The sequence below is a fragment of the Lissotriton helveticus genome, chromosome 5_1 (assembly GCF_964261635.1).
Source record: "Lissotriton helveticus chromosome 5_1, aLisHel1.1, whole genome shotgun sequence".
Lineage (NCBI taxonomy): Eukaryota > Metazoa > Chordata > Amphibia > Caudata > Salamandridae > Lissotriton > Lissotriton helveticus.
In genome coordinates, this window is record NC_136065.1 from 1,100,315,463 (window position 1) to 1,100,337,760 (window position 22,298).

The window sequence follows — 22,298 nt, forward strand, 5'->3', positions numbered from 1 at the left end:
TGACAAAGCTCCGGAGCACCCTTTGTAGCCCCGAGGCATGCCTTGCCTGACTCGGTGAAGGAGCGGTGAGCTGGGGCCCTCGACTGTGTGGCAGGCAGATCGGGGCAGCTGTGGGCAGAGGAAGAGGTGCAGGAAAGCCCGGGCTTGGCTCCGCCCATAGGGCCCGTCTACTGTGTCACAGCGGAATTGCGGGGAAGACACTGCTGGTAATTGAAGCCCTCCGGCGATATGGTGAGTGTGTGAGGTGCTCACCTTGAGTAGGGCCATCGTTGAGCTGCGGGCGACTGAGCTGCACCGCGGGAGCCCCGAGACAGCATAGCTACTCAGCTGTGTCCTGCACACTGTTGGAGCACACAGGCGGCTTGTGTCAGCGGATCTGCATACGGGAGGTGCGGTTGGGTCACCCAGTACTGACGGAGTGCGTCCCTGCCCGGTGCCCTGCGGCGACTGCTCCGGACTCCTGCTGTGGATGTTGGGAGTGTGGGAGAGGAGAGTAATGAACGAGAGCTGACGGCCCTGTTGGGGGTGGTGGCTGTGAGACCAGGCTGCAGGGGGAGACGCGATTCACACACACAGTGCCAGCAATCTATATATATAGTGCAGAGATCCCGCACCTCCTATAAACATGACAGGGACACTGACGGGTGATTCCAGTGTGTCCCTGGTTGGGCTGCTGACTGGATGAGGACGGTACAAAAGGGGGTGGTGATGGACGGAGCATCTGAATCAATCAAACACTCACACCCAGTCAAAAGATCTGGGTTTAATCCATCACCGTTCTTTAGCCCACTCTGCCACCCCAGTTCAGACATGGCTATATGCAAATCAGTCTGACCCTGTGCCTCATGGGAACAGTCCAGCCCGAACTGCCAAGCCATGTCTTCCCTGGACCGGAAACAAGCTTCCGAGGACCGGTTTCTGGCATTCCAGCCGTCTTCAGCCCGGCTTGCTTGAATCCAGTGGCAAAGTGAGCAAGGGACTCACATCTGAGCATACCCTGCCACACTTATGGCGGCCAAAAGCGGTACAAAAGGGGGTGGTGATGGACGGAGTCCCTTGCTCACTTTGCCACTGGATTCAAGCAAGCCGGGCTGAAGACGGCTGTAATGCCAGAAACCGGTCCTCGGAAGCTTGTTTCCGGTCCAGGGAAGGCATGGCTTGGCAGTTCGGGCTGGACTGTTCCCATGAGGCACAGGGTCAGAATGATTTGCATATAGCCATGTCTGAACTGGGGTGGCAGAGTGGGCTAAAGAACGGTGATGGATTAAACCCAGATCTTTTGACTGGGTGTGAGTGTTTGATTGGTTCAGATGCTCCGTCCATTACCATCCCCTTTTGTACCGCTTTTGGCCGCCATAAGTTTGGCAGGGTATGCTCAGACGTGAGTCCCTTGCTCACTTTGCCACTGGATTCAAGCAAGCCGGGCTGAAGGCGGCTGTAATGCCAGAAACCGGTCCTCGGAAGCTAGTTTCCGGTCCAGGGAAGGCATGGCTTGGCAATTCGGGCTGGACTGTTCCCATGAGGCACAGGGTCAGACTGATTTGCATATAGCCATGTCTGAACTGGGGTGGCAGAGTGGGCAAAAGAACGGTGATGGATTAAACCCAGATCTTTTGACTGGGTGTGAGTGTTTGATTGGTTCAGATGCTCCGTCCATTACCACCCCCTTTTGTACCGCTTTTGTCCGCCACAAGTGTGGCAGGGTATGCTCAGATGTGAGTCCCTTGCTCACTTTGCCACTGGATTCAAGCAAGCCGGGCTGAAGACGGCTGTAATGCCAGAAACCGGTCCTCGGAAGCTTGTTTCCGGTCCAGGGAAGGCATGGCTTGGCAGTTCGGGCTGGACTGTTCCCATGAGGCACAGGGTCAGACTGATTTGCATATAGCCATGTCTGAACTGGGGTGGCAGAGTGGGCTAAAGAACGGTGATGGATTAAACCCAGATCTTTTGACTGGCCGTGAGTGTTTGATTGGTTCAGATGCTCCGTCCATTACCACCCCCTTTTGTACCGACTGGATGAGGACAGCAGATTGGAGCCACTGCTGGTCTGGGCCCCACATGCAGAGCACTCAAACCAGGGATATGTACCTGGTTTAAGTCCACAGCAACTGAGCAGCCCTGGTGCTCTGGGGGCCAATGGGATTATCTGGCAGACCTGCATTAGAACTTCCAGTGACTGTGCTTTAAGGAGACGGTGAAGTCGGTGCTTGTGATGGCGAGGAGACCCTGAACTGGCTGCATACCTGGAGAAGCCCATGGGGCCACTGGGACAGCTACAAAAGAGTAACCCTCCCACATCTGCCTGCTAGATGGACCTGTGCCTATCCTGGATCTGGAGGAGCCCTCAAAGTCTGGTCTCAGCTGTATAGTCCTGAAATAGAACCTGCTGTTAGTAAGGACGCCATCCCTGCGCTCTGGTCCTGTCGAAGAACTGACTTCTCGTTTCTATCTGGCTGCAGAGAGATGCTATGGATTTAGGATCCCTGGAGTGGCTTTCACACGTGTCTTCTTCGGGAGGGATCTTCGTGCAGTGGTGAGAGAACCGCTCTCTGAAACATTTAACGAACTGGATATCAGACGGGGAGGTACCTGGTCCAGAGTGACGTCACCCTGAGATGTCGCGGGGCAGACGACTCACCACAAACGTGCCTGATGCATCGGCCCCACCGCCGCAAACGCGAGCCCAAACGGGAAAGATGGCGGGAACAGAATCTCAAGTCAATATGTCCTGTAAGCTAGATGCCGTCCTGGCCGCAGTGTAGAAACTGGGGGAAACCCTGAACCACACCCGCACAACCCTGGAGAGTAAAATCGACAAGGCGATCATAGATCTGACGCTGCTACATGCCGATCATCGCAAGTTGACGGACCATACGGAGGCGCTCGAAGTCTCGGTGACAGAGATGGCGCCCGTGTGGCAGAAGCAGAAAAGCATATCCAACAAATCCTCAATAGAGTGGATTTCCTCGAAGACAGGGCAGAAGACGCAGAAGGGCGGGCCCGCCGCAATAACGTGCGAGTAGTGGGATTGCCGGAAGGAACCGAAGGGAGGAACCCAGTTGCATACGTGGAATCGAGGCTGCGTGACCTCCTGCCAGCTCGTCTTTTGCCGAGAGGATCTATTTATTTATTTATTTACTTTTGAGATTTGTACAGCGCGTACAATTGCCCGTAGGCGTCTCGGCGCTAGAAACAGTGGATGTGTTCCCAAGGTTAGGCTGGTAACTATTCTTGATCAAACAGCCAGGTCTTTATCTTTCTGCGGAAATGCATCAGGGATGGGCTGTCTTTGATGGAAGCTGGCAGGGAGTTCCACAATCTGGGAGCTGCCACTAGGAAGCGTCTATCGCCCCAGTTGACAGTTTTTGTTCGTGGTATTTGTAGGAATTTAAGGTTGTTAGATCGGAGCGATCTTATGGAGGACTGGTATCTGAGTTGGGATTTCAGGAAATGTGGACCACAGTTGTGCAATGCTTTATAGAGTATGCACAGCGCTTTAAACTTGATCCTGTTACGAATCTTGAGCCAATGCAGGTCCCTTATAGTATCAGAGATTGGTGAGAACTTTGGGATTCCAGACAGGAGACGGGCTGCAGCATTCTGGATGGTCTGCATTTTGTTGGTCACTCTTGCTTGGGCGTTGGTGAATAAGCCGTTACAATAGTCAAGCGATGACAACACGAGGGCGCTTACCAGCGTCTTACCTGCTGAGGTTGGTAGAAATGGCATGATTTTCTTGATCAGCCTGAGTTTATAATGGGCTGTTGCTGCAATTTTATTTGAGTGGGCCATGAAATTTAGTTTATCGTCAAAAATCACCCCCAGATTTCTGACGGCGATGGCTGGTGTAGGTGGTGTTCCGTGCGTAGGGGGCCACCAGGTGTTTGACCATCCGGGGGAGAGATGTCCAAATATGACAACCTCCGTTTTTTCAGCATTTAACTTTAGGCAGTTAGAGGCCATCCACTCACCGATCGCCCGCATGCCCTCTTGGAAATTTTCCGCTACCTTGTCTCCATTCCCGTTGATGGCCAGCACAAGCTGAGTGTCATCCGCGTATGAAGTAACCCCCAGACTTCTACTGATCCGGCTGTTGAACTATAGGGATAGAGACACAATCTTGCAGGAGACTAGGAAACTAGACGACGTCCAAGTAGAGAATCATAAAGTGATGTTTTTCCCGGACTACACCTTCCACGATTTGAAATATTCTTTATTATTTCCAGCGTGTCTAAGAGTAGTGGCGAATGGGAGAACACATTTTTACTCCACTTCCGAAGAGGCTGCGGATTGGCTTGACAGATACTCTCCATCGGAAACAATGTCTGCGACCAATCAGGAATGCGATGGGACAGCAGGCGAGGTACCTCGCCGCCACCTCCCCAAGGGGAGGAGGCAGAGAAACTCAGCGCCCTCGCAGAAGATAAGCCCGAATTTGGAACAGGTACTACAGGGTCAACAGGGCGCACTACAGGCATTAGCAAACATCAGCGGAACGCAGACGGAAGACAATGTGTCTGTCACCAGTTTGCAAGATCGAGTCAGCAAAGCAGAAACTGATGACTTATCGGAAGATCCTCTCGCCATGCAGGACTCATACGAGTTGCCGGATGTCACTCGGCAGACGGCTGATAACATTGTCTGATGAACACTACCGCCTCCAGCTGTTTGGACTCGTATGTGTATCAAACCCATGCACGCAAATATATATTTGTATGCCGTGTAATGTAATGCATTATTAGACATGAAACGTTTATATTGAACCTTGCTCATTATCGTAATTGTTAAGTGTTATCCTGATATTTTTGTGATTTAAGGCAAGGACATTTCATGCATATCATATAGACCTCCCGAGACTATTCATTCAATTCTTTATAGACAGTCTTAGTAGAGACTTATCCTTGGGTAGGGCTGGGCACCCCCTCACTGTGGATTTTCTGTTAGTTGATAGCTTTAGGGCAACAACTTCCATGACTGGTCGGAGACGGGGAAGCCCAGAGGTGTCTCTTTTCCTGCCTTGTCACATTCAGATAATTGGGCACAGTGCACCCCCACTGACTTAGGCAGTTTGCTGCTTTCCCACATGGTTTGGACGATTGCCTGTTGCATCATCGCCCTTTTGGTATTCTATTTTTTTCTTTTGTGCAAATGTCATAAGTACGATGGCTTGCATGGAATGTTTATTTCATTATTCATTGTTGATTTTAATGTGTTTCTTTTGAATTGTCAGGACATACTACGACAGCTGGGTTGTGATGGAAGTATTGAGATCAAGTGTATAGGACTGTTTTTTGGGACTGGCAGGTTGTTCATCTCACTCTCCCCTTCCATGACTGGGGCTGGCAAGATTACGTATGCGACTAACCTACTGATGACATGGCGCCCATCACGATAAGGATCTGGAATGTTAGGAGGATTCATACTCTGTCCCGCCGATACCTCGCCACCGCCTCCAGATAGCACTACTACAGGAAACACACTTACACAAGTCAGAACTGCTAAGGCTGCGTAGGCGCTGGAGGGGCCAACTGTATGCAACTGGTTACTCGGCATTTGCGCGAGGGGAGTTGGTATGGGTAAGGCCCGGAACCCCTTTTCGGGTACTAGACTCCCGTATTGACACAGAAGGCAGATATGTCATAGTTAAGGGTGTTTTAGATGGGAGGCAAATAATATTGGCTTCGCTCTATGCGCCCAACACAGAGCAAGCTGGCTTCCTAGATGTGATCTCCCTTAAATTAATAGGATGGCATGACACCCCATGGATTCTGGGGGGTGATTACAATAGTGTACTCGACACATCGCTAGATAGGTCTTTCCCTCCTCTACCAGGCAAGTCCACACACGCCGCTGCAAGGGTATTAAATCATTGGGTGGCACTTTGGCGCCTGTCAGATGCATGGCGGCACCATAACCCGCACGACAAGGTATATTCGTATTACTCGGGGGCACACAGACTTCATGTGCGTCTCGACCGATTTATGGTATCCACTCATCTTTTACCGGGCATTTTAAGAACATCTTATATGGGGCGGACACACTGAGACCATAATCCTCATATAGTTGAGATTGGTCGGGAAGACGAGGCACCACCCATTCCCATGTGGTGGTTACAGCCGGATGTACTACTGGATGCGCCATTCTGGGATTCTCTGGCCGCAAATGTGGATCAATATTTTGACGACAACACGGGCACCGCCTCGTCGCGGTTAGTGGAGTGGGATGCCCTCAAGGTAGTGGTCAGGGCTCATTGCTTGGGCACGCAGGCGGGCTTCAGAGTACAGTTGGAGAAAGACCTTACTGCATTAGAGAACCAACTGGCAGAGCGTGAAAAAGAGGACATAGCCGGGACCCAGGGACAGTTGGACCATTGGAAGGCGAAGCATGCGCAATTACTAGAGAGGTTAAAGTGCCTCAATTATGCGGCACATTCCACCCGAGTACATCATATTGGGGATAAAGTGGGAAAATTGTTAACGGGGCCTGTCCGTCAAGAAGATTTGCTGTCTCCTATAACGTCTGTGCAAACAGCGTTGGAAAGCATAGCATATTCACATCGTGATATTCACGTCACGTTTTTGACTCATTATCAGGGCCTCTACAGATCTCGGACACGAGCCACACCCTTGGAGTGGCAATCTTATCTGGAACAGATAGTGTTGCCACACCCCGCACCGGCGCAGATAGTAGACCTGAATGCTCTACTCTCTGAGGAAGAAATACAAGAGAGCATATTCTCATTGTCTAATGGGAAGTCACCGGGCCCAGACGGCTTATCAGCCGAATTTTATAAAGCATATACGCATATCCTAGTGCTGCAACTGCTGAGAATATACGGGGCTGCCCTCGATTTGTCTACTCTTGCGGACATGCAGAATGAGGCATTATTGGTCTCTCTCCTGAAACCTGACAAAAACCCTGAATCCCTAGGATCCCATCGGCCGCTGGCGCTACTTAACACCGATTATAAAATCTTTGCGTCACTGCTAGCTAGACGGCTATCACCATTGGTGAAAACGTTGGTACATCCAGATCAGAATGGTTTCGTTCTGACCAGGAACACCTCACTGAACCTCCGTCGGTTTTTTCGGGTACAGCACTATGCACTGCATAGATGGCCACTGGTTGCCTGGTGCTTGATCTGGAAAAGGCCTTTGATTCATTGGAGTGGCCCTACCTGGCGGCAGTGCTAGATACATACCAACTTTGAGACCATTATCTCAGTATGATCCAATTGCTGTATCAGCACCCTACCGTCCGGGTCCGTACTGGCAGGCTCTTATCAGGCCCTGTTAGAGTGAGGCGAGGTACGCGCCAGGGTTGCCCGATGTCCCCACTGCTATTTGCCCTGGCTATGGAACCACTGGCGATACTGCTTCGTAGCACTGGGGTGAATTGGGGCATCCCGCTTGGGGATGGGACACATGTGGTGTCCCTGTATGCCGATGATTTATTGTTATATGTTCTCGATATTGCCGCCCTCCCTGAGTCCATAGAAGACGTATTGAGGACCTTTGAGGCAATGTCAAGCCTCCGGGTAAACTGGGCTAAATCTGGAGTGTACCCCTTTGACGCGCGCATGGTAGAGTCGGATGTGGTCATCAATGGTTCGCGCCTTCCGTGGAACCCTACCTCCTACTGATATTTAGGGTTATTTATTTATCCGTCGCCTGAGGATTTGCTGGACGGTAACTTGATGAGGGCGATCGCAGCAGTGCGAGCCCAAGTGCAATTTTGGAAAACACTCCCGCTAAATGTTATGAGTCGTGTCACACTACTGGTGCGCGGCAGGCGTCGACACATTAGAAGACCTTTACAGAGATTTAGCTCTATTGCCGTTCGAGGCACTATCGGATGACACAGACTTACCTGTAGGACAATTCTTATTACACGCCTCCTTAGTGAGAGCCCTGTCGACTCTTTGGGTAGATATAACAACAGATCCCCCAATGCATTTATTAATTCAGTATCTGTATGTCATGGGGGTGGGGTCGCACATAGTACATTGGCTGGTGACAGCCCGACTAACACACACGTTGAAGCCGATGACATTTCTCCGTACCCATTGGGAGACCGACCACGGTCGACCCTGGGCCGAAAAGGAGTGGGAAAATATCTTGGCTAGCCCCAGAAATATACCGAGAAATTCCATATTCAAGTTAATACAAACCTACATCCTACATTGGGCGTATCTCTCTCCAGATAAAATTAACAGATATTTTAACATTACCACCTCTGTGTGCCCATGCTGCGGGCAGTCGGATGCCGATCTTCTGCATATGTTGTAGTGTTGCGACCTCCTCCAAGACTATTGGCGCGAGGTCACCACATCCCTAGCGATCTACACAGACACAGCCTTGCCGCTGACCTGGGAGGTTTGTATACTGGGGATTTATGTGAGAACCAAGAAAAACAAAGTAACGTCACGATTTAAGGATATGGGGCTGATAGTTGCAAAGCGCCTGCTAACAAAGAGATGGAAACATTCCGACCCTCCAGCGCTGATCAGTTGGAAACGATCTCTCGTGAACTGGGCCCAAGTGGAGAGCACAGCATTGCATAGGGAAGAAATGGCAGGGCTACGTAAATTCCCCATTGCTCAATACTGGGATAATATACTTTCCATGCTTAGTGGTACTAACACTGACGGCGCGGGGGACACGCATCAGGTTAATACATAATATACATGTCCTCAGCCATAGTTCCTGGGAGAAGTGTCATTGGCGGGAAAGACTTACCGCCTGCCGGGGGCTGTATCATAGCGGTCCTCGGGGGTAGCGGATCACATACCCCCCTTGTCTAGCAGGCCGCTCACTGATGCTCCACTGCCTCCCAGACATCTTCACAACCTAGAGCCTTGTTCTTATACACTCCCCCACAGTGGAGACGGTACCGCACAGCCCTACACGCAACCCAGAGAAGAATATTATGATTCTCATTCACTGACAGCACCTTTCTTTTCTTTTTTCTTTTATTTTCATTTCTCTGTTTCAATAGATTGTTAGAAAACGATTATTGGAAAGTAAATGTCTTATAGGTGTATCTCCATCCTATATCCTCCCTACTATAGTGGAGTGTTATCAAAGAGGTTCTAACCAACTGTACACAGACTTCCACAGCGTCTTCTGACGGCGTTAAAGATGTATATAATTATATTGTTTGAAATCAACAATGATGAAACATGGTACTAGCAATTATAACTGCTTACTAGAAAGAATGCTGTAACATTTGAACATGAGAACATGCCGTTGCATAGCCTGAATCATGCTGTATTTAGGAAATGAACGTTGCGACATGTAATACCTGGGCCAGTGTAATGTGAAGCAACAACCTATGCACAGATGCAGTATGATTGTAATCCTCAGATATACATGCTGTTTTTGTATGTTAACTAATTTGTGTTATCCTGCAGACTGCAAAGTGGGAAAGAGGTTAGATTGTGAGGAACAATGTAACCAAAAACCAATAAAGATATTTTTTTTAAAAATGGAGGATAATGTCATATAGACCTCACCCTACTGTTCAAAGCTTTAGTGCACATAGAAGTGTACATCATACACAATAGAAAATGATCAGCATATCCACATGTTTTACCCCACTAAGCATTTATCAAGACAATCAGAAGTTACCTTACACGCAGTAGAAAATGTAAAAGGCATTGCACTACTGCCTACACCTTCTAGGAGGCTGGGGCTTGAGATGGAATTGATTACTCAAATCCAGAAGGCAAAATAACATACAACTAAATGCTGAATACAAATATTAGAAAACTGAGTGCAATTGAAAAGATCAACACATGCTCTAATAATGCATTGATGTCAATAGAATTCGATGACTTCCTTGCCACAACTTCAAACTGGTTAATGTTGTTGGTCCAGGTTACCAACAGAAATAAACTAGTTCTTCCTTTGATAAGAGTGTGGAATTAACCATAATATAATTACATTTTATCAACAATTACAATTAGAGCTTCATTGCATATTCATATCATTAGTCAGACAGTTATAATTTATAATATATTTATAATAATAATATTACACCCTCTTGAAAGATACTGCACCTATTCTCGGGGGAGGTCCTCCAATCCATTCTTGTTGTACAGAGAATGCCACCGTGCCCTATACACCGTCTGTCTCATTAATTCCCTGCTCCTCCCCCTCGCGGACCCACCTTCTCAGTGGCTCCCACATTTCCATCCCTCTTTTCTGTACTCTGTTCCCTCTCCGTGCATATACCGCTTCTTCCAGCCGATATACTGCAAAGAATCTGCCCATTCACTGTTGACTAGTTGGCGGGACTGAATCCAGCCAGTGGGGGGCTAAGAAGAGTCTAAATACCGTCATAGCAATGTATAAGAATACCTGTGCCTGTCTGGATAGTGCAGTATCGCCCACCCCTAGCATAATCAGCTGCAGTGACGTATCTATTTGATGCCCCAATTGCATTCCAGAATAGCGCAGACCAATCTTTTAAAAGTATCAAGGCTGGGGTAATATGTGAACATATGCACACTATCAGCTGCTTGGCAGCCACAACGAGGGCAAAATGACTCAGCCGATCTTCCCCACTTAGCAATCTTAGCCGGAGTAATGTACAGGTAAACCATGTTTTAAAGCATTGCAGCTGTAAGTTGGCCGCTATGAACGATGTCTGGGCTAAGTGTAGCGAATCTTCGACTTCTCCAGATCACACCTGTAGGAGTTCATGCCTGCGATCTTAATGCTTGATTAAATCATCCGGCATTGTCTCATTTAACATTTTTTATATCAGACCAAGCAACGTAGCCCCTTTCAGTAGCACCTCCACCACCAGTATCACCCTGGCGAAGCCGCAGCTACTCCCAGTCTTTCTCACCAAGAAAGCTTTTATCTAAAGATTTTTGAAAAATTGCCTGTTCTCCACCTTAGTCCTATCCTTGATCAGATCGAACGGTACTATCCCCGCCTCATCCCTAACATCACCAATCATCCTCACTCCTTTTCCATACCAGCATTTAATATGTCCGTCATTAAAAATACCAGGGAGTGACTCATTATTGTACATGGGGATATAGGCATTCAGGTGGCCCAGCCCAAGTTTTTCCGAACCGCAGTCCAAACCTTAATTGCACATATCAAACTCTTAAACGTAACCCTTTTGTAATAGTTCAATTCAGTGTGGCCTAGGAGACACCCGCTAGCGTCATTTCCCAGTATCAGCTCATATATTGAGGCGGGAGCCGCCCCTTCTATACGTGCCGTTTTCCCATTCAGTAATATGGTCATTCTCTGTAGTATCGAAGCCCAGTGGTATAGCTGGAAATTAGGGACAGCACACCCACCTCTATCCCTTGGGAGAGTTAAAAATGTTGACGCTCTCCAAGGGCGACAATTAGCCCAGTGCAATCTAGAAGCCAGCTGGTTTAAGGTCTTAAACCACCAATTGTCTATGATCAATGGATAGCCCTAAAAAAATACAAAACTTTGGGCAAAAATAACATTTTAATGATATTGCTTCTCTCAACCAATGTAAGCTTCAGGTTGTCCAACCAGGCATGATCTGTTTTTTATTTTGGGAGTAGGGGGCCCATATTTGTTTCGACAATTTTCGTCATGTCTGGCATAATTTCCACCGCAAGATACATCGCTTTCTGGACTTCCCTCGGATCGATCAGCTGTAGCCCATTACTTATCACAATTTTGGTAGCCAGAGATATGCCCAAAGACATCGACTTCCTTTTCAATTTCCCCTAGCTCGCCCTCAAGGTTAGAAGTGATAATCTCTAGATCGTCGGCATAAGCCAAAATCTTTGCATCCCCCCATTGGATGTATGTCATTACCACGCATGCTTTTACAACGCATGCCTTTACCACGCAACTTTCACAACGCAAGTCGTTACAACAACTTGCGTTGGGGGGTGCTGGATAGTGAATAGTTTAATTTACTATTCCAACTCCAGTCCCCGTGGATAGTAGGGAAGGTTTTGGATAGTAAATTAACTATTCCCTATCCTAGAGCGCCCCCCAGCGCAGGTCGTTGTAACAACTTGTGTTGTAAAAGTTGCGTGGTAAAGGTACTGCGTTGTAAAAGTTGCGTTGTAAATGCTGTTCCCTCACCCCGATTACTGTGTATTGCTGAGATGTTATTATTCCCTTCAATCTTTCTGATTAGCGGGTCAATGTATAAAAGAAACAGTAGGGGGGAGCAGGGACAGCCCAGTCGAGTTCCCCGGCTGATCAAAACTGGGTCAGACATCTCCTCCATTATCGCTACTCTGGCCACTGGGTTGCTTACATCATTGCCATGGTATTGATAAAGCCCTTTCCTAGCCCTTTGCTCTCTAAAGTTGCCTATAGAAAAGGCCAGGAGACCCTATTGAAAGCTTTCTCTGCATCCATCCAGCAAAATTCGTGCCTTAGGGCCTCCGGCAATCCCTGTGGCCTCAAAGAGCGGAATAGCCCGTTGAAAATGATCGATGGTGCTGTGACCCGGGACAAACCCATGTTGAACCAGGGAAACCAATTTCTTTATTAGCCTCGCAAGTGGCTTGGCTAGAATTTTAGCATACACCTCTACAATGCTATTTATTAGCGTGATTGAGCGATAGGAACCCAGCTCCTTTACCAGCTTACCCTTTTTGGAAAATACGACGATATTAGCCGATCTCCATGAGTCAGGTACCCCCCTTACCTGCTTGAGCCTCTAAAATAACTTCCTTCAATATTTCTTGTAGGGAGGGAGCATGCTTCCTTTAAAATTCCCCAGGAATGAAGTCTGTTTCTACCGCCTTCCCTATCGGGATCAACTGGATCACACCTCTTACTTCTTCCTCCATGATAGGAGCCTCTAGCGCTTCCCTTTCTGCCAATGATAAACTCTCCTCTGGTAATCCCGCCAGATAATCCTCTATTTCTGTCCCCCTAAGGTTGGTTTCTTCAGTATATAGCTGCTGCTAAAATCGTTGGAATGCAGCCGTATATCCGTAGGTTCAGAAATGGAGCCAATCAGGGGATCCTCAATTTCCCCCTGAATTTCCCGCTGTCTTGAGCACAGCGCGAGAAGATGTCCAACTCTCTCGTTACATTCGTACATTTTAGTACGCCAGGCCATATATATTTCCCTGCAGCTTTTTTCGCCGAGATATCAAATATTGTCGACTTTATTAAAGCCACTCTTGTTTGTGCCTGATCAATGTCTCCCCTATTTGTGATTAACCCCACCAGCTGTGTTTCTGCTTCTAGTAACGTCCTATACAACTCCTGCACATGCTGTTTTTCCTTCCTCTGGGATGTCCAACCATAGCTTGATGTTTCCCCCCTCACTCCTGTTTTTGGGCATCTCAAACCACATCCAACCTCGTGCTTCCCCTATTCTCCGCTATCAACCTAGGGATCCAGTTCCTCATATGTTCGATATATTCTTCATTGTAGAGGAGTGCTCTATCAAAGGTCCAGTGTTATATCGGGGGATTTGGTGCTTGTGTTGACCAGCAGGTTGTGGTCAAACTTGATACGAGGGAATAAACTGGTTAGTGTTGGGTGTATGCTTAAATATGTCATTTAGAAAAGTATTTTACTTTTAGGTAATCAATGTTGCGGCTGCCATTTCTGCAATGTAAACAGGCAGCAAAGAACTTATTCTTAATGGGTAAAATACATAGGCATATGAGGTATCCAGTTAGACTTATTTTCACTGACAGCTCTAATAGTCATCTTACTTTCCTAAAACTGCATAATTGCAGCAAAATGATTTCAACCAGAGACCAAACTTCCTGTTGCCATACACCTTCAGAGATACCAGTAATGAAGATTTCCTAAACTGCTCCGAGAAAAATCAAGACTTAATGGAAGACAGTATGAGATGCACAAATGGTTCTGACACCTTGGACAAGACATCCTTAAATTGACAGTATGAGACAAAAGGATAGTGAGATGTAAAACGAGAAATGACAAAACTCCATGAAGTTCAATATTAAATGTGGGAATTCAGCAACATGTTAACAATGAACTTCAGTGAACTTCAACAATCAGGCAGAAAACCTACGCATAATCAACAACTAGCAATCAGTAGGATGAGAGAACAGCAATAACTAATAGGAAAAGTGAAGATAATATTGATTCCTTAAAAGGTGTAGTAGGATGAGGGAACAGCAATAACTAATGGGAAAAGTGAAGATAATCTTGATTCCTCAACAGGCGGAAGCTCTAACATGTCATTCAGCAAGAAGAAAGCATATTCATTGAGAATAAAGGCTTTGAAGCAATCAGCCATTTTCAAAATGTGTGTCTACCCGCAGCCCATAACTGAGGTTCTGAGGGCTATTGTGCCGTGCATACCCCATTCGGGGACATACAGCATACGGATGTTACTTGGCCACAACCATGGTAGATGAGGTTGTTTGCCACTGGTTTCCTACTATGGCTGTGCAAACTGGGTCAAGTGTACTCTCTCTTCACTTGACCTTCAGGTAGTGAGGGCGAGCAGTCAACTCACTAGTTCTTGAATCCTCATCATGCATGTCAGACTGTTCGCCTTATAAAGGGCTGTGAATAGGGCGGGCAGTCTGATGCCCTTATTCCAACAGGCCCACACTACTGTACACCAATCTCTAAGAGTGATTATAGGTGACCTTGATCAGTGAATGCTCTTTGCACCATCTGTATTGAAAATTATGAGCTGAAGAGGATGACAGACATACTGGATGACGCCATAAGGTTTCTGAATTTAAAGTAAAATGAATAACTCTACAGGAGCTTTCATGAAAATGGAACCCCAGTGGATCTGATTGTGTGCAACAAACCAATAATCATTCCCGACAGACATAATCGTAAGCAACTATGCTTACAACTTCAGCCACTGTTATTTTACAATATTAATTAACATCCTCAAGAAAGAGTGATACCTTCTGAGGTAGTAGAAAATGAGATATGTTTGAAAGACATTATCCGAATAGCCATAGATACGAAAAACTTGAATGGATGAATCAAGAAATGTTGGAATTTATTGAAAATACCACTAATCACAAAATTAACTTATTGAAGAAAGTTATACAAACTTTGTCACAGAAATATTTCCATATATACGTTGGTTCCTTTGGGTTTAGGTTTGCAAGAGTTTGTAGGTCAAAAATTTGAGGAAATACTAGTGTGGGACTAAAATATCAATGCCTATATATAGAGCACAAAACATCATTAAGGTAGGTGCATATAGATATGTGTAGATTCATATTCTTAACTCTGCATCTACGTATCCTCAATATACACGCACACACACATACACACACATGCGCGGTCACACACACACATATGCACACACACACATATTACTTCCAGATTAAAGACAAACTTCTCAGGCCGGTAAGATTATTGAGAAAACGACTCCATCAAATAACGGTTTTGATCATGATAAGGCAGTGCAACAAATATAAGTGTATGTACAGTTAAAGAACACAGTGAAAGGACCAATATACAATGAAATCAAAAGAGAGGGTGTAATAGTCATGTTGGCAACTTGCAATAGGTGTCAGTCTTACAGAAATAGTTTAAGCAACTCAATGTAAATCAGATTGCTACATATACATTAACATATAACCTTTAAAGGTCGAAATATTGCTTCATTTTTCACTGCATATTTTATTTCTAGAATTCCCACATCAGTCCGTTGTTGTCCGTCCATTATATGTGATTTGTGCATATCCATGAGACTGCATGAAGGTCTACCACTGAAGTAAAGAGACAATGGATCGGTTTGGAATCATGTCATTTCGTACATATTTCCATTGCTACGGCAGTGTTTGACAAGTCATCTCGTTTTGACAGGTTCCCAGTTTAAATATAGTCAATGAGGCTGCATCCGACGTAATCTGCAGAGTTAAGTAGCACAGCATGTATCATAATCATGAATCCACAAAAAGGACTGAGTTGCATTGTATTCCTGTAGATATCATACACAATAGTGTTCTCAATCGGGTTAAAGCCCCGTGTGCATAAACTCTGTATTATCCAATACAAAAATTTACAAAGAAAATTATACAAAGTAAATTAAAAGCATGTATCAGCTGCTCATCAATTTCCTCAATTCCTCACAGTTTAATGCAAATAAGCAACTAGAGCACGTATAACAATCTGCAGAAATTACCACAACTTCGTATTATTTTCCCATTTCATAAATCAATAAAATCATCAGCATGAGCTCCCATACTCAATGTTTTGCATTCCAGTTTTGTAGGGAAAACGTATAGCCTTAGTGGGCAAACTATCCACAAAATTAACAGAAATAATATATATTCTGAGACATACATTGGCATGTTGGAGGTTTTATATGAAGTGATGATGCGGCTTGGCAACACTTTTTTTTGTCAAAATTTGTTTATTGAAATATTTATCACAAACAACAAACAGTGCTTAATGATTACATCTCACAATGTGTTTCAAAAGATTCCACGGGTACAAATACCTTGCTATAGGTAGCTAAAGTGAAGAGAACAGTTTCTATTTAACTGGGTAAGCTCGTCCCACGCCATAGCATCTCAGGAATCAGCGCATTATAACAAGAGTGATCAACCAAAGGCCCTGTAGGGATGTATGACATTACAACGCATGCTTTTACCACGCATGCCTTTACAACGTGGTTTTTACAACGCAAACCTTTACAACGCATAGCGCTTTGGGGTGCTGGATAGTGAATAGTTTCATTTACTATTCCAACTCCAGTCCCCGTGGACACTAGGGAAGGTGTTGGATAGTAAATTAAACTTATTCCCTATCCTAGAACGCCCCCCAGCGCAATGCGTTGTAATGGTTTGCGTTGTAAAAGATCCGTCGTAAAGGCACTGCGTGGTAAAAGTTGCGTTGTAAAGGATGTTTCCCGCCCTGTACCTCCCGGAGTTGCCGGGCCCAGTTCTACATATAGCACCAATACAGGTATACGCCCTTGAGAGATGAATAATGTGCATCCAATGCAAACGTGCTGGATGCAGGGCCGGACTGGGAACAGAAACCGGCCCTGACAAACTGCTCAGCTGGCCCACCCTGGGGTGAGGGGCAGTGCAGCTGAAAAACGGCCCCCACCCTAGCGGCCTACCGGGGAAACGCCCGTTGCCCGCTATGGCCAGTCCGGCACTGGCTGGATGCCTGCTGCAAGCAGCCTCCGGCTTGTAATAAAGCGTAGAACATAGAGCGAGAACAAAAGAAAAGTAAGAGTAGAATAATCGGAAAAAAAGGGAACAAAAAACAGTCAAATGACAGTGATATCCAGGGAAGTTAGTGCTGTGGCAGTATGGGCTGTGAAAGGGGGGAAAGGAGGGGGAAGGCCAAGCCCCGAGGAGGGCCCCCCATCATCCGAACAGGCCGTTGTCGCCGTCAGGACTATATCATCAGTGCTGCTGTCTCGAGGAGGGGCAGCACCCAACTAAATCAGAAAAAATTGAAGTGCCCGCAATCTAGGACTACACGCAAAAAGGGGAAGGCCCTCTGAAAGGTAGCTAACCAGGGGGGACCAGATATAGTCAAATCCCTTCCTGGAATCTTCTGCTATGTCAGTGAGTCGTTCCATTGCTATTGCCTTCCACAGTCAAGCATGCCATTGGGTGAGAAAGGGGGCCTCAGGTTTTTCCAGGCTGCTGCTATGGCCATCTTCGCGGCTCCCAGGCAGACCCACAAAATAGATCTATCAACGGGTGTTTGGTATTTGAGCAGTAGGTCGTGCAGACCTAGTAGAACTTGTTCCATGGAGTCACCAATTGGATAGCCTAGTATGATTCTAATTTGGGATAGAATTTCCTTCAAAAAGATTTTAATGACCGGACAGTCCCACCAGATAAGTTTAAAATCACCCAGTGACCCACAACTCCACCAACAACGATCGGAGGTGCTTGGGAAAATGTGGTGTAGTTTGTGGGGGTGAAGATACCAGTCATATAGCGTTTTGTAATGGGCTTTCCTGAGGTGCACGGATCAAATGAATTTGACTATGTCCCTATATAGGGATTTCCGTTGCATATCCGAGGGCGGTGTCTGGAGCATATCTCCCCAAAAGACTCTATGGCATTGGGTACGTTGTAGCGATAGTGTGAGGAGTAGATTATATTGGAAGGAAATGCATCCTTTGCTTGTGGTGCCCGTCTGTACAAATTTCTCTATTGGGAAATAGTCTCTGGTGGCGGCTTGGCATATCTGTGGCTGCTGGACCCAGTGTATTAGTTGTGTATAGTGGTAGTGTTCAGTAATTGGAAGGCTAAACTGGTTTATACGATCATGGAAGGACCGTATCTTGGTGCCTTGAAAGAGATCAGAGATCGTGAGGCACCCCCCCTCCCTCCATAAATCAAAAGTCCCCTCTAGGTGTGCAGGAGGGAAGTTCATGGAGAAGTGTATGGGGGTATAAGGGGATGGGAATGTAGTCAATGGTAGCAATTTGGTTACTGCATCCCACGCATGGAGGGTGGTGGCTGTAGGGACACTAAGGTAAGCATTGGGAGATCTGTCATCTTTGGCCCGCTAAGGTAAGTCCAAAATCGTCCTTCCCGTCACCTGTCTGTCTATATGGAGCCATAATTTGTCAGATTCTCGTAGCGACCATTTGCTCAGTACTCTTAATTGGGCCGCCCTATAATAGGTCAGGAAGTCTGGCATGGCCAGGCCACCTTTCAGCCATGTCCTCGGTAGAAAATGGTAGTAAAGCCGTACACAATGCCCTTGCCACAAAAATTTGAGTAGCAAGGTTTTAAGTTCGGGGAAGAGTGTCCTGTCTGTTTGGATAGGGAGACCCTGAAAGAGGTAAAGAAGGTGAGGTAGTACGTTCATTTTAATTGCATTGCTCCTCTCGATATGTCTAGTAATTAGGTATTACTGTGCTCGTTCCGCATATTTCTATTCAAATTTGTGTGCAAGGCATTTAATGTATTACGGTGGAAGTAACGGCTGAACAGCACTGAGTATGTTTTCACTTTCTATGCCGTTTGGATAGTATTTAGGTTTGTGAGGTGGTGGGGCACCCTGTGGTCATTCTGGTTCATGTCAGATGGCTATCATGCTACCAACATTCTTTGCTCCACCTCGACCATCTAAAGAGGACGAGAGACTTCATTGTTTGGACACTATGAGGGCAGTAAGCTTTTATATCTATTGTAAAATTGACAATCAAGTTGACAATCAACTTTTTGTAGGGTACTCCGGAGCAATGAAGGGCAAGGTCATGCAAAAAAGCCTATCTCTTGATGAATTGTTCTTTGTATCAAGATCTGCTAGGAACTGGAAGGCTTGCGGGCTCACTCCACCAGGGCTAAAGCTGCTACCACAGCTGGACATATTCGCACAGTTCTGCGAGTGGGCGGAGAAGGCACATTGTGCTGCTCCCGTAGATTTCTATTGCCGGGAGTTTGTTCCACAATGCAAAATCAACGTGAACAGCACTACACAGCACACCAGAGGTGCTGCTTCTTTGCTGCTGCTCAAGTAGATTTTCCACTAGAGCTCCAGCTTTATCACCGTGTACGGTCACAAAGGTCTGCGTTCAGAAATCTGGCTCGTGCCTTCTTTGCACCAGGAAATGATGACAATTCTCACTTGTGAACTTATCGTTGGTACGAATAAACTATGCCACACAGTGGTTGGCGGAGTTTGGCCTCAACTCTGCATTACAAGCATTACACGTAATGCCAAAACTCCACTGGCAGAGCGAAATTTATCACCCACTCCTAATCGAGAGTAGCATTTTGCACACTCAGTCCTACAAGGCTTTTTGGTATGAGCCAGTTCACAGGATCTACATCTTGGGAGATACTGCTATTGTATCTATTCATAAGGTGAGGAATCTGCAGTTAGACATATCCATCAGAAGAACAAGTTACTTACATTCCGTAATGAACTTTCGGGTAGATACTCTATTTAATTACAGATTTCTCACCAACTCCCCCTCCTCTCAGTTCTGGGAAAAGGACCCTTTTCAATTTAAAAAGGTACCAATGTTAGAGATCTGCACACTGGTCATGCTAATCTGTGATGGGGCTCCAAGTCTGAGGGCTTGGAGTGCCTAAGAAAGCAACTGATGTCAGCCGTGGTTGGTGCTTAAAAGCAGCACCACTTGTCACTTCAAGAGCGTAAGGATGTTGGTGTAGAGTCACACCACATCATCAACAGACATGCAGGAAAATGGCTTTAAACTTTTGCTGTACTGACCTGATCGCTGGGTAATATTCACAGGGTGAAGAATCTGTGGTTAGATGGAGTATCCATTGTTACCGAAGGTAAGTAACTTATTTATTTGGCCCACTACAGGAAAATCTAGTACACAAACCCACAATATGTCCTGGTGATTCTGACAAGTGCGTACATTTAATTAGCTCAGAAGCTGAGCACCTTACATAACAACATTAACTGCAGATAGGCACTGTTAGATCAGTCATTCTTAGGCTGGTCTTACCCCAAGTGTTTTGCCGATTCTGTTTGTTTGTGGAAGAGGTGTGGTGCAGCGGCAGTGTGCCTGACTCCGGACCACAGGGTTCACGGTTGTATCCCCGGCTCTGGAGGTAGGTTAGCCCAGCACCATGTGACTCTGGGCAATAGCTTGCTTAATCTTCCCGACAGCCCCCAGTGCTGGGACACCTCCGTCGGAGGTAGCGGTGCGCTTTACAAATGCTGGCATTTACATTTACATTTCACATTAGGACTCTGAGCACTTTACCACTGTTGACCAGTGTTAAGGTGCATGTGCTTCAACCCTAAACATGGTAACATTGGTGTATACACAATTGGCATATGTAGTGTACTCTAAATCCCTTGTAAAGTGGTGGTATACCACATACGCAAGGCCTGTAATCTAAATGCTACTAGCGGGCCTGCTGCACTTATTGTAACCTTTCAAACCTGTCTCAAGTCGGCCACTGCAAGACCTGTAAGTGCAGTTTACTGCCACTTCGACTTGGCATTTAAAACCCTTTGCCAAGCTTTAAACTCCCCTTTTATTACACATAAATTACCCCCAAGACAGGCCCATGGTAGCCCATATGGCAGTGTGCTGTGTAAGTAAAAGGTAGAACATATACGTTTAGGTGTTGCATGCCCTGGTATTGACAAACAACTAAATTCGTTTTTCACAACTGTGAGGCCTACTCCTCTCATAGGTTAACATTTGGAATTTCTTAATACACTTTTAATCTATGAATCCTTATCAGAAAGGAGTAGTTGCTTCAGGTTTTATATTTTTGGAATGGTAAATATAAATCCTCTTTACTGGTGAAGTTGGATTTAACATTAGTGTTTTAGAAATGCTACTTTTAGGAAGAAGGCATTTCTCTGCACTTATTGTTCAGTGTGATTTGCAGGGTGTCTCCAATACACCTCTGGAGTGGGTGACAGCTACACTTTGTGCATTACCTATAGACTGCCATAAATACAAGAAGGGTAGGTGTGACAGAGAACTCATCCTCAGTCTGACAGCTCTTCCTGGGCCTGAAGAGAGGGGGGAGCGGATGTATGACATTACAACGCATGCTTTTACCACGCATGCTTTTACATCGCAACTTTTACAACGCATGCCTTTACAACGCATAGTGTTGAGCGGTGCTGGATAGTGAATAGTTTAATTTACTATTCCAACTCCAGTCTCCGTGGATAGTAGGGAAGGTGTTGGATAGTAAATTAAATCTATTCCCTATCCTAGAGCGCCCCCCAGCGCAATGCGTTGTAATGGTTTGCGTTGTAAAAGTTGCGATGTAAAAGCACTGCGTGGTAAAAGTTGCGTTGTATAGGATGTTTCCCGGGGGGAGCTGATACACCTGAATAGGCAGTGTTCTGTTTCCCACACAAAGGGCTGAATACCCCCTACTGAAAGTCTGGAGCCAGGGCTGGGAAGTAAGGACCAATGTGCACTTCAGAGACCCTTCTTTGCGGTCACCCCCACCTCAAAGGCACAACTGGGTATAAGTACTGGGTCTCTGACCCCTACCAAGACAGTAAACTTCTGAACCTGTGAAGAACTCTGCTAAGAAGAAGGACTGCTGTGCTGCTATAAGGGCTGCCATTCTGTAGGGCAGCTATTCTGGAAGAACTGCTTTATACTTTGATGTGCTACCTGTTGCCTGCTTTATGCTAACTTGTGCCCCACTGAGGAAAAGGACTGGACCCATCTCACTTCAACCCAGAGTGACTCCAAGAGCTTGCCTCCTGTTCTGAAGTCTTGAGTATATCAAAGACTTCCTTCAACCCTGCAACAGCACCTGCCCTATCAAGTGATGCCAATTCAGTCCTGGGCCTTTGAAAGTGTGCTATTGCTGTGCTGATCCAACAAAACTGATGCATCAATGACTTTGCGCCGATCGG

General features: G+C 46.2%; 1 pseudogene; it reads left to right on the forward strand.

The window, feature by feature from the left end:
- The window catches only part of LOC144752595 (glutathione S-transferase omega-1-like), a 149,691-nt pseudogene extending 135,806 nt beyond the window's left edge, over positions 1-13,885 (forward strand).
- Positions 13,886-22,298: the final 8,413 nt, after the last annotated feature.